This window comes from Pteronotus mesoamericanus, unplaced genomic scaffold, assembly GCF_021234165.1.
Source record: "Pteronotus mesoamericanus isolate MK-2021 breed Mesoamerican mustached bat unplaced genomic scaffold, CSHL_Meso_final contig_32, whole genome shotgun sequence".
Classification (NCBI taxonomy): Eukaryota; Metazoa; Chordata; class Mammalia; order Chiroptera; family Mormoopidae; genus Pteronotus; species Pteronotus mesoamericanus.
Genome location: NW_026555134.1, coordinates 13,722,784 through 13,735,127, shown reverse-complemented (window position 1 = coordinate 13,735,127; position 12,344 = coordinate 13,722,784). Strand labels below are relative to the sequence as shown.

General features: G+C 35.8%; 1 pseudogene; it reads left to right on the top strand.

Annotated features, from left to right (window-relative positions):
• Window positions 1-1,631: 1,631 nt before the first annotated feature.
• LOC129072511 (ras-related protein Rab-28-like) lies at window positions 1,632-12,107 on the top strand (annotated as a pseudogene).
• Window positions 12,108-12,344: the final 237 nt, after the last annotated feature.

Here is a 12,344-nt window from a genome sequence, read left to right as displayed (position 1 = left end):
TTTAATTGGGAAGTGAGAAGTGTAACACCTGCCTCTCAAGTTGTGAGGTTAAGGGACCACAGTATGTGAAATTACTTTATAAAAGGCACAGCATTGGGTGATTTTAGTTTTTCTTTCTCCTTTTGTCCCTCTGAGCTATCATCACCATCATTGCCATCTCTCAGTTTTCTCCCATAAAGCTTAGTTAAGACAAGGTCAGTCAAAGATCTAGGGTAGAAGGACTGGTATGGTAAATATGAGAAGTGTTTGTGTGTCCTTCTGACCGAGTTAGGCTTCATAAATAATATTTAAATTAATCACACCACTGCATTATGTGAATCATACCAGTCACCTTGTTATGTACCATTTCTTCATCTTACTAATGAACGACTCTATATGTGTGTAGTGAGTGATAATTAGGAGCATAACTGAAGCATTATGGTTAGTGAAATTTAATAGGACTAGGAAACACTGGCAATTGACAATTGTTTCCAGCTACAAAACATGAGATTGCTTTATAATAAATGAAACAATCCACAGTTTACAAATAAAAGGCAAAGAAGAATTAAACAAAAAAAATGGGAAAAAGTTTCTGTATAATATCATTATGAAAAATTATATTACTTGGAAAATTATAAATATTCATGACAGTTTTTATAGTATGCTACAATCTTTAAAAAATGACATCAATTTTCAGATAAAGGAACCTAACAATAATTAAACTGTGGGGAAAATTTTAAAAAAAGGATTAGAAGAAATAACTTTCCAAGACCACTTCCAAAGTCTCTTTTCAAAAGTTTGTAAAAAGTCAACATAGTCTTTATATAAAAGCAAGTGCTGGCTACATAAATTTAGAATGTCATCTCATGAAGATCAACATGACATTTTCAAAGGAAACCAGAGAATTGTAGTTTGTTATTGGCTGGGATGGCAGATGGGCTGCAGATAAAGCAATGGTAATTTTGCTTTACAATGTCAACTGTAAGTCAAGTGTGGCACTATAATATCATTCCTAGATGAGTCATTTTTGTAACTTTTACAAGGGATCTGACTGACAGAGTGTGGAGCACTTCAGTCAGACTCTCAGATGATGAAGACTTAGGAGAGATCAGGCATCTCAGAGAGAAAATTATTAAAATTATCTGTAGGCAAAAAAGAAAAAGGAAGACTAGGGAGCAAGGCCCTCTGTCACCGGGTTCCCTCTCCTCTCCCCGAGCTCGTGGAGGGTGGCAGACAGAGCAGGGAACACTCAGGCAGAAGCACATTCTGTCACAGAGCTGGCACAGCGCTCCCTCTCGCTGGTAACTTGATTATTTTCAATCCACCATTAAAGAACCAAGTATGTCCTTCTCACACTCTTTATTTTAGTTCAGCAACATTTATGCCAGACACTAAATAGAGCTGTATAGATACAATTTAAATAAAACACAATTACTAGTTTGTAGAGTGAGAAAGGCAAATGTGTAACAAATAAATGCAAACAAAACATGCATTCAATATGGTTATAAAAAACACTCAAGATTTTAGGTGATGGGAAATTTAACTGTTTTATCAGGCAGAGACAGAGGTAAAGGAGGGAATCATGGATTAGGTGGTATCTGAGTATTTTTAGAAGAATAAAATAAGTTTGTCCAGCTGACTTGGTGAAGGTGATGGTGCTTTCTAGGCGAAGAAACTGCATGCACACCAATGAAGAGCTGCTTACAGTTTGTCTGGATCACGAACCCAGGGTGGCTCCTAATGACCGAATCTGGAAGAAAGACGCAAACAATGAGGCTGCAGATAAATTCTGCTGGCAGAATACAGGACTAACTCATCAGGCAGAAAAGAAACGTAATTCAGGTATAAATGAATAATAACATTCAATATTAAAAGCTGAAGTCATACAAAGTTGTGAAAGTTGATTATTGTCTTGTTTAAGTGATTTGAGATTCTCTGAATATCAGACAATCAAGATTTTCCTCAGGTTTTTTTCTTTAAGATTTTATAAATTTACTTTTAGACAGAAGGGAACGGAGGGAGAAAGAAAGGGATAGAAACATCAATGTGTGGTTGCTTCTCACATGCCCCTTACTGGGGACCTTCTCACATGCCCCTTATTGGGGACCTGGCCTGCAACCCAGGCATGTGCCTTGACTGGGAATCAAACAGATGGTCCTTTGGTTCACTGGCCAGTGCTCAATCCACTGAGCCACACCAGACAGGGCAATCTTCCTTAGTTTCTTAATAGATTAATCTAATGCGCGCGTGTGCACGCGCTCTTTCTCTCTCTCTTTCTCTTTCGTTCCTCTTTATCTGTCCATCGTATATTTGGTCCTTCCATTACTTTAAATACTCTTTAAAACATTTACTGCATTATGAATACTCCAGAAACAAGGGAAGAAAGAATCTATACATATAATGTAACCCATTGATGTATTTGACCAAATGATTTTTGTATATAATTTACACACAAATATTGGACTTTAAAAAGAGAAATGTAAAGTGCTGAATTTATCAAAGAAGGCTGTTTATTGAACAGCATTATAATCTCAAGAGACATTTAGATATGTATGTAATTGATGTAGTTTTCTGAAGAGCTTTTTTTTATGTTTATACAGTGGCAAATTCTGACTTAATAAGGCCTAACTGTAATTATGTACTCTTTTTTCCTAGAACTAAACTGATTCCATAGGGAATTTAAATGTATTTTTCTGGGAGAAGCCATAGCATAGAATTAATGAGTCTTTGCTATCTTCCTCTTGTGGAAAAAAGAATGAGATAAATGAAATTGAAAGTTTCATAAGCTGCAGTCGCCAAATGTTTGACAACAGCCTGAAATATGTTTTCTTATGACAAAGAATTTTGAGATTAAAACACTGTAAAAAAATACTTGTTTCACAAATGTGACTCTTTGTGTGAAGTTGACCTTATGAAATTTCTATCCATGGCCTAGTTAATCTTAAGAGTTTGCAATAAATAAATAATCTTAAGAGCATGCAAAGGAAAGTTAGCTTTAGGTGTCCCCTATCCCTATATATCACAGCATTCAAAAATAGTATCTTATTTACTTATCTTTCTAAAGTTCAGAAGCCGTGTTTTATTTGATTTTTTTAAAAAAATTTTCGAGTATCTCACAATCCCTGAAATACAGTAGGTACTAAGCAAATGGGTCTTTTATTCCCATGTCTAAAGTATAGATTGAATGATAAGTATAAATAAAAATACTTCCTGCTTAGGGAACTGACAGTTTCAAAGTGTTATTTAAAGATTTGGGGAACACGAAAAGTATTTGGGGAAAATAGAATGAATTTGGTTTGAGATATATTTGAGGCGGTAGAGGGATATCCAGTAACATGTTTAGCAGGTGGTTCTCCAGAGAGATTATGTACCAGGAAAAGAAAAAAAGTTCAGGATGGTGCCATGGAAAAAGAATTACACTCTTAAGAAGAAAAAGTCTGAAATGGTAAGAAAAAAATGTAGACTATATAATGTAAGAGAAACCAAAGTAGACAAAAGATAGTTCAGGGAAAGAAAATGGGAGTTCCTTGAAAAGACAGTGATATAATAACAGGCTTAAACACTTCCCCGGTTTCTCCTTTGATGCCTTTCTGAAACTGGCTGAAAAGACAAAAAGGAACAAAATAGCACTTTACAATATTTTACTGAACCTGGGGCTTAGCTTTGAGGTAACTTAAAGGTGTCTTTATGTCCTTGCATTCATCACTCTGTTTTCCATAGATCTATTTAAAATAATAATTGAGTGGAGGGTAGGAGGATCGACAGGTCAAAGCCCCTCTATATATTCATCAAATTGACATATATTTATTCAGCTAATAGCACTGAGTATCTCCTATGTTCCAGGCACTGAAGCGAGAGCAGGAAATGCAGCACTTAGTGTAAAAGACATAAACTCTGCCATTGAGATTTTGGGGAAGAGGTTGAGAGAGCAAATACATAAGCAGGTTAGTAGCAGTCCAGAAACCATGTCAGTTTCTCGAGATAACAAAATTTAGTTCTTACCTTCATAAGGTGGTCTTTACTAAGCTTTTGTATGGAAATGGATGAAGATGTAATTATTATTAAGATGAAATAAATGTGATCCTGCACACTCTTTATCTCACAAAAACTAGAGGGAAGTGCTGACCTTAGAACCCAGTCCAGCCCAGCTTTTCAGTGCTATTTAAGGCATTTGGAGAAAATGACAGATGGTGTGTGGGTTGAATACATCATACCGCTAGGAAGCTGTAACAGTTGAGTCCGGGCAGTTTTTCCTGTTATGGGACTCACATGGTTAGACATAATACAGAAGGAAAAAACTCACTTCTGAGAAATAAATTTACCTTGTAAAATCAACAGATCTTTACCATGAGGTCAAATTGAATACACTTAGAGCCAGCAAAAGCTCTATTACATAGACAGTGTGAGCTAGGTCTAAAATGCAAGCTGTGGCAACGATAAAAGTTTTGGTGGCATCAGGTCTCAGGATTTTCTCTTAGCAGTTTTATGATTGAGACAACTGAGATTTAACAATGTGGGTCATGAGTGTGTGTGTGCACGCGTGTGTGTGTGTGTGTGTGTGTGTGTGTGTGTGTGTATAGGGTGGAGCGGGGAGAGAGATTATCAGGGGCCAGTTGTTCAATTGTGGAGCTTGGCTTAAAATAACCAGTGTGTATAAAAATAACAAAGTAGGAATTGTATGTTCTAAAGATTAAATGAAAGCAATAAATAAAATCTGTGTAGTTATAAAATGCAAATATGCTTTTATATTTGAGAAAGGGCAAGTGAATATATAGCATCAATGAGCAATGCATGATTTGGTTAATAATTACCTTGTTGCCAAATTATTTGTTGGTTGAATAGAATGCTGAGTAGAAATTAAAATATTTAGCAATTTAAAGCAAATGTTATATAGACCATATAGCAGAAAATGTATTACAGTCCTTTAGTGGTCAGTGTATACTGACAAAGGACAAAGCTGCATAAACAAAAAAACAGCTGTGCACTTCTTTGAGAAACTTCAAAAAATGTGGAGAGAAGAAGACTTTGGAACATAAAGTCATCTATGTTAGTAAATGATGCAGGCTAATTCTGGATTTTAACGAAACTTCAGTCTCATTCATTATCATAAAATGGGGAAGTCTTGAAGTGCTACTTACCCTGAGGGGAAAAAAATCAATGTTAATATTAAGTTGAAATGCCAATCATTTGCTAGAAATTGCGAGTAATTTGTGTCATACATGTGGAATTCAGAACAAATTGAAATAGGATATCAGGATTTAAGACACAACTGCCTTTCAGAGAGAATGGTAGAATAGAGACAATTAAGAAGAAGAAACTGGCAAATTGTATAAACCTCACCAAATTGTAAGGAATGTATGCCGGAATTGTGGGTAGGACTTAACTGATACTAGACCCAGCACATTGGAAGCGCCCCTTGTACAACACAGCTGAATTTAATCTGCAGCCTGAATTACAAGGCTGTAGGAAAAATATTAGTGCTATAGACATGGGTAGAACTGCAGTGCAGAAGTCTGTCCAAAGATTTAGCCATAGAAGTTGTGGGGACCAATATCCGTGCAGATTCTTCCATACTGGTATTATAGGAGAAAAATACATGCATACTCACCAAACTAAAGACAAAGCTAAACCTTTGGCTAGTAAGACTTTAAATAATGTGGCCAGTTATTTCCAATCAGGGAAGACATTCAGAAATCAAAATAAATCCCTACTGTGAATGAAAAATATGCTCTCAAAATTTGCTGAAGCTCTAAAGTATACATAGCTGTGTTGTGGTGTGAAAAAAAATAGTGTAAATATCAGGACCCACAACAGAAATACATGTAGTTCTAGCTACTTACTTTCTCCATAAGGTTACTGGGGCCAAATATGAAATTATAACTAAATTGAAAAGACATATACATCCATATGTTTATTGCTGTACTATTTATAATAGCCAAGATATGGAAACAAACCAATTGTCCATCAATAGATGAGTGGATAAATAAGTGGTGCATATATACAATAGAATATGACTCAACCATAGAAACCAAAGAATGAAATCTTGCCATCTGCAACAACATGGATGGACATACGAGGTATTGTGCTGAGAGAAATAAGTCAGAGAAAGACAAATGCCAGATGATTTCACTTATATGTGGGATCTAAAAAACAAACAAGCAAAACAGAAACGGACTCATAGATACATAGAACATTTTGACGGTTCATGGAGGGGAAGAAGTAGGAGGGAGCTGAAAAAGGTGAAGGGATTCAGAAGCACGAATTGGTAGTTACAGATTAGCCATGGGGATGTAAAGTGCAGCATAGCAAATATGGATAATACTGTAATAACTATGGATGATGTCAGATGAGTACTACATTTAGGTGATAACTTCGTAAGCTATATAAGTGTCTAATCACAGGGCTATACCCCAAAAATTAATATAATATTTACACCAACTACAATTTTAAAATTAAAAAAATAAAAATAATAAATATAAAACTATATGTCCTGGCCATCACAAGTATATTACAGATCCCTATGCAAAATGTTGCCCAAACAGGTACACCCAAGTCAACTTCAGTCACATAATTTTGGGCAAAATAGAGGGCATAATTTTTTTGACTTGTACTTACCTAACAGGATAAAATTAAAGTTACTTGTGAAACATTTGTAATAACAAAAGCATGTAAATATAACATGTAAAAATAATTTAAAATGAACACATTTTAAGAAGTAACTTCCCAAAGAAATAGGAGAAAATTCTAAACAATAGCTACTTAGTACTCTTGAGAAAATACTCACACAATAACATATATTTATATAAAAAATAGCTACAACAGAAACAACAAAAATACAGTCTGGATGAGATGACAAGGTCACAGAAAAAAATTGAGAAAATCAGTCCTAGTCAACAGCAATGTTTGGATCTAAGCTCCATCCCATCTGACAGAGTCTGGTTTTTCCCCCAAAAAAACACTAATGAGGAAAATGCTCTCATTGCTCTAACATATAACTGAGCTGTAACTTAGCCTTAGACACTGACTCGTGATGAGTCTAATGGCAAGGCTCTTCTCCCCACCGAACATGAAACTTTAGATGGTACAATAGGGCTAAATCAGACATATATTTCCATTATCATATTTTTATTGTGCACTGCTCAGTTTTTCCAGGGAAAGAGCTGGTGTGTCCTTAGGTAAGCACATACTCAATATCCCACTTCTGGGAGATGAAAACAGGATCTAAACAAGATAGCTTCCCTCCACGTTCATTGCATCATTATTCACAGTGGCCAAGATATGAAACTAAGTGCCTCTTAATGGATGGATGGAGAAAGAAAATGTAAGAGATGTAAGTGGTTACCAGTGGGTGGGGAAAATGAGGAAATACTGGTTAAAGGGCACAAAGTTCCAGTTATAAGAGAAATAAGTTCTAGGGATCTAAGTATAATATAGTCATTATAGTTAACAATAATGTATTATATACTTGAAAGTTGCTAGGAAAGTAAATATTACATGCCCTTACTATGAAAAAACAAATGGTAGTTATGTAATGACACAGAGGTGTTGGCTAATACTATTGTGGTAATTATTTTGTAGTATGTAAATGTTTAAAACAATACATTTTACATCTTAAAATTACACAATGTTATATGTCAATATATCTCAATATAATTTGGGAGGAATAAAGAAAGAATTTGACAAGAGCTCAAAAATGGGGAAGTTTTGAATGGGGAAGTTTATTGCAGCATTGATTAGCAGCAGAGTTTAATGTCTGACAATGCAGCTAGTCAAACAAATTACATGGTTCATCAATACAGTAAAACAATGCAGTGATCAATTTTAATAATAATCATAATAACATGTTATAAAAAGTACTGGTAAATTGTTGGACTTAAAAGCAAGTTAAAATCAAGGTAAAATAGCATATTTAGTATAATATCTTTGCTAAAAATTATGTGTGTTTATCAGATGATATGTAGAAAATAAAGGATTAGGGGTTATAAACACAGAAGAAAACAAAAATGTAGTAGTGGACGGTCAGGGTTTCATGCCTAGCATCTGCATCTACCCCTGCTCACTCCATCTCTGTGTACTGCGATCGAATGTTCTATGCATCCCATTGCTTCTGCCTGCAATTTTTCCATTTAATGCTGCAGGTATCCTATATTCACTATTAGAACAGGTTCCTATGAAAAAGGAGTAACCACAAAGAAAAGTTTTGTTATTTTCATAGGTACCTACTCTCAAAATTTATGTGCCCAGTATCTCCTGCCCTCCCTTCTCCTTCCCTTTCTCCGCCTTCCCTCTTCTTCCCATTTCATCTCTCCTTCTTCAACTGAGAATTCCTCCATTTTCTCCAAAGTACCCAAATAGGAATAAATCCTATTTTAATAAATAGGAATAAATAGGAATAAATACAAATAAATTTTTAGTTAATACTCAGTGATATATACTATAACCTCATTTTGTAGAATAACTTCTTTATTTCTAAAAAAATTATTTCAAATATTTAGGTAAATAAGCATTACTAGATTTAATGCCTTACTCATAAAGGATATAACTAGCAATAGTAGAATTTATTAGAATACCATGAGCAAGTACTTAGTACCTTATTATAATTAAAGAAGAAAATCAATCATTAGTACTCAAATTATATTCAATCTTTAGCAACATGCTCATCTGATTTTATGTTTTTACTTTTTTTAGTAGTAGTAGTATTGTTTTAATTTTTTTTAATTTTATTTTAATTTATTTTTTCAAATACATTTGTCTCTGCCTACCCCCCACCACTTTCCCTTGCCCCCTCCCTCCTTCCCTCCCTCAGCTCTTTGAAGCCCTTTGGTTTTGTCCATGAGTCCTTGCTACATGTTCCTTGTTTTTACTTCTTAAATCAATATAAAATAGTATCTTAAATTTTATATTTTAAAAGTCATGTAATTTTGTAACTGGAAAATGTCTCGTCTCATAACCTTCTTGTCTGCCTTTTGGGATGTTTTTGGGAGGCTTTTCACAGGCATTGGACAAAAGATTAAGAAGAGACGAGAGTGAATAGTACGACGAGACAGAACATGTTCAATTGGCATAAAACAGGTTCATTATTGGAATAAAAGAGAGAGTTGGGGACAAAATCAGGTACTGTTGAGAAAACATGTGGTTTCACACATAAAGTGATACAGCTTGTGGAGAGAGCAGAAAAGGACAGATCAGCAGAAGTCAAACTTTAATCTAGCTTCACATAAGTAAGTTAGCATACAAGGAATGTTTATCAAGGCTTGAGCAAGTGGGTATAAACCTAAAGAAGCTGGTAGCTTCAAGTGTGGAGTGGTCAGAAGCAAATATAAAAGTATTAAAAGCTGGTTTTAAAAGGTGATGGGATCAGAACGAATTGGTGAAAACATATTGTGGAGTGTCGAATCTATCAGAGACGTGGAAGTACAGAGCTGGAAGAAACATCAGAATGAAAGTATTAAAACCATGCATTTTTAAAGTTAATATTCATGTATGATTGTCCACAGACCAGCTTAATTTTATTTTCTTTTAAATAATTGCCTTAAAATTGACCTTCAAAGAATTGATGATGTTCTTTAGGGGACAATTTATAAATATCTAGTTTCTTACAGTGAAAGTGAACGAGTTGAAGAATACACAGGACACACAGAGGAGGCGGTAGCATGGGAACAAGTGGCGAAGAGGTTGGCAAGGGGTTATTTAAGAAAAATGTCTTAGACATTTTTACCCATTATTAGTTGGTAAAAGTCAGTATAATATGAGAAGACAAGTAATTAAATGTACTCACGCTGAAAATAAATTGCACATGTCTGAATCCTGGTAACTCCATTTGTTATCTCCTGGACTTTGGGCAACTGACATGCATCTCCATTCCTCAGTTTCCTCAAGTAGGATAATAATAATGCCTTCATCAGAGGGTTCTTTTGAGGAATAGATTTACTAAATCTGCAGTAATATAATATACTTGAACACAGCTTTAGGTAATTAATAATGCTTATTGTCATTATTAGTAGGAGTATTTTAGCTATAAAATAGAACACGCTAAATAGAATTTCTACTAGAACAGATTTATTACTCATAAAATAGTACACACACACACACACACACACACACACACACATGATTATAATCTATAGAGGGCTGCCAGATCTTCCTAAATGAAAACTAGCTTTGGCTTCCCTGGAGGTTTGAAAGAAATGGTCATAATTTTATTGACAAAAATCTATGAAGATTAAAAGGTTTGTTTTGGCTTCTATTTTTACCACCTTATCATTTCAGTCAAAGAGAAGCAGACCAAAACATGCATTATATTAGTGTAATAATACATGCCATCTTCCCATACTGCTGTGGTTAATTATGCAAATTGTATATTAAGCCATTAATTTTTTTTCAACCTTGTATTTTAACCACCCAATGGATATTTAAAATTTTTTTCCACTCTTGCATCCAGTTCTCTGAAATTATGTTGAAAGTCTTCTGTTAATATATATTTGACAATATATAAATCAAAAATAGGCTTGGTGATATGATTGAAAACTTGCATAACATCATTTTAAAATATTATAAATATTTTCAGGTAGCCAGAAAATAGTGCGGTAGTTCACAGGCTCTCAAATCCCAAGCTCTTTTTCTTTTTTCTTTTGTACTATCACTGCTTAGAATGTTTTTTTCCATTTCCAGCCTAAATTTATTTGTACAAGCCATCATGCAGCTTTCATGCCCTAGTTCAGAAGGAGGAAAGGAAAGGGAGAAAGGCTATACTTATCAGCTGAGTTAGACCCCTTAGGGAGCTTTTCTGGAAACCTCCTCCGACTTTTTCTATTCATATTGCATTAGCCACCCCTCTTGTAACATATGATAGGAAATGTGTAGAGGGTTTTTTATTTTTTTGCTAGAATCATTAATTGACCCTCATACAGCAGTTGTGTGTAGTGGAGAGGGACAAATAGTTATTTTTATGCAATGAGGCACCATCAACAAAGGTTTGCTACAATGATTCACCTTTAACATAGCAATATGTGTTTAAGCTTTTGCACTGCAGAACAAACTGCCAGCACGACAAAAAGGCAACCAACCAAATAGAAGATACTTGCAAATAACAGCTCTGACATGGGGTTAATATTCAAATGTATAAAAAACTCATGCAGCTCAACACCAGACAAACAAACATTCCAATTACAAGATGGGCAGAGGACCGGAACAGACATTTCTCCCAAGACATACAAACGTCCAACAGATGTGTGAAAAGATGCTCAGTTTCACTATTGGGGAATTGCAAATCAAAACTACAGTGAGGGCAAGATGGTACCCAGAGAGTAATGTGCTCCAGATTCCTCCAGTGGTCTCTGAGACGCCTGGGCTGGCGGGGTGAGGGGGGCTGTGCCCAGATGCAGCCCTTCCTCTTCCCTCTGCTGTCAGAGCCCCTCCCCCGATTCCTCCCTCTGCATCTGTGGTTGGGGGGCAGAGCTCCACAGACTCTGAGGAGGAGAGCTAGGTCCTGCAACTGAGAGTCGTCATGCTGAGAGATGCTGTTGCTGGGAAGACCACCTTAGCTATGTGTTTTGCTCAGGAAACTTTTGGGAAACAGTACCAACAAACTTTGAGACTGGACTTCTTTTTTGAAAAGCATAACATTGCCATGAAACTTGAATGTTACTCTTCCAGTTTGGGATAGGGGAGGGCAGTCAATAAGAGGCAAGATGTTAGGTAAATATATCTGTGGAGGACAGGGAATCCTCTTGGAATAGGATATAACGAATTGTCAAAGCCTGGAGAATTTACAAGACTGGTATACAGTGGTGAAGAAAGCAAGGGAGGAGTCAGAAACTAAGCCACTGCTTGCCTCAGTGGCAATAAAATTGATTTGGAGCATATGCAAACAGTAAAACCTGAAAAACAAGGTTTTGCTAGGAAAATTGTTTTAGCAGCCACCTTGTCTCAACAGGAGACTCTGTCTTGCTTGTTTTCAGAAAGTTGCTGCTGACATCCTTGGAATAAAGTTAAAGCAGAAATAGAACAGTCACAGAGAGTGGTGAAGACAGATATCGTGAACTACAACTACATATACATGTTAACAGTTCCTTAACCCTCCTAGAAGCCCAGTGTGTGCAATGCAGGGAGGGCAGTTTTCACATTGATAATTCTGGCTGCCCTTCACCTCTGTGGGGGCCAAAGGATCTCTAGGAACTTGTTTTATCACTGGCCATCTCTGTAGTTCGGTTAAGGTTCTCCTCCCAACTTGTTTCATCTTTAAGTGCTGTCTCAGCCACAGGCTACTCCCTGGACTGGAAAGAATTCAACCTCAGGACCACACACTTTGAATTCAAAATGGAAAACCATTCTCTGGGATTGGAATGCTTCATTCTAAACAAAAA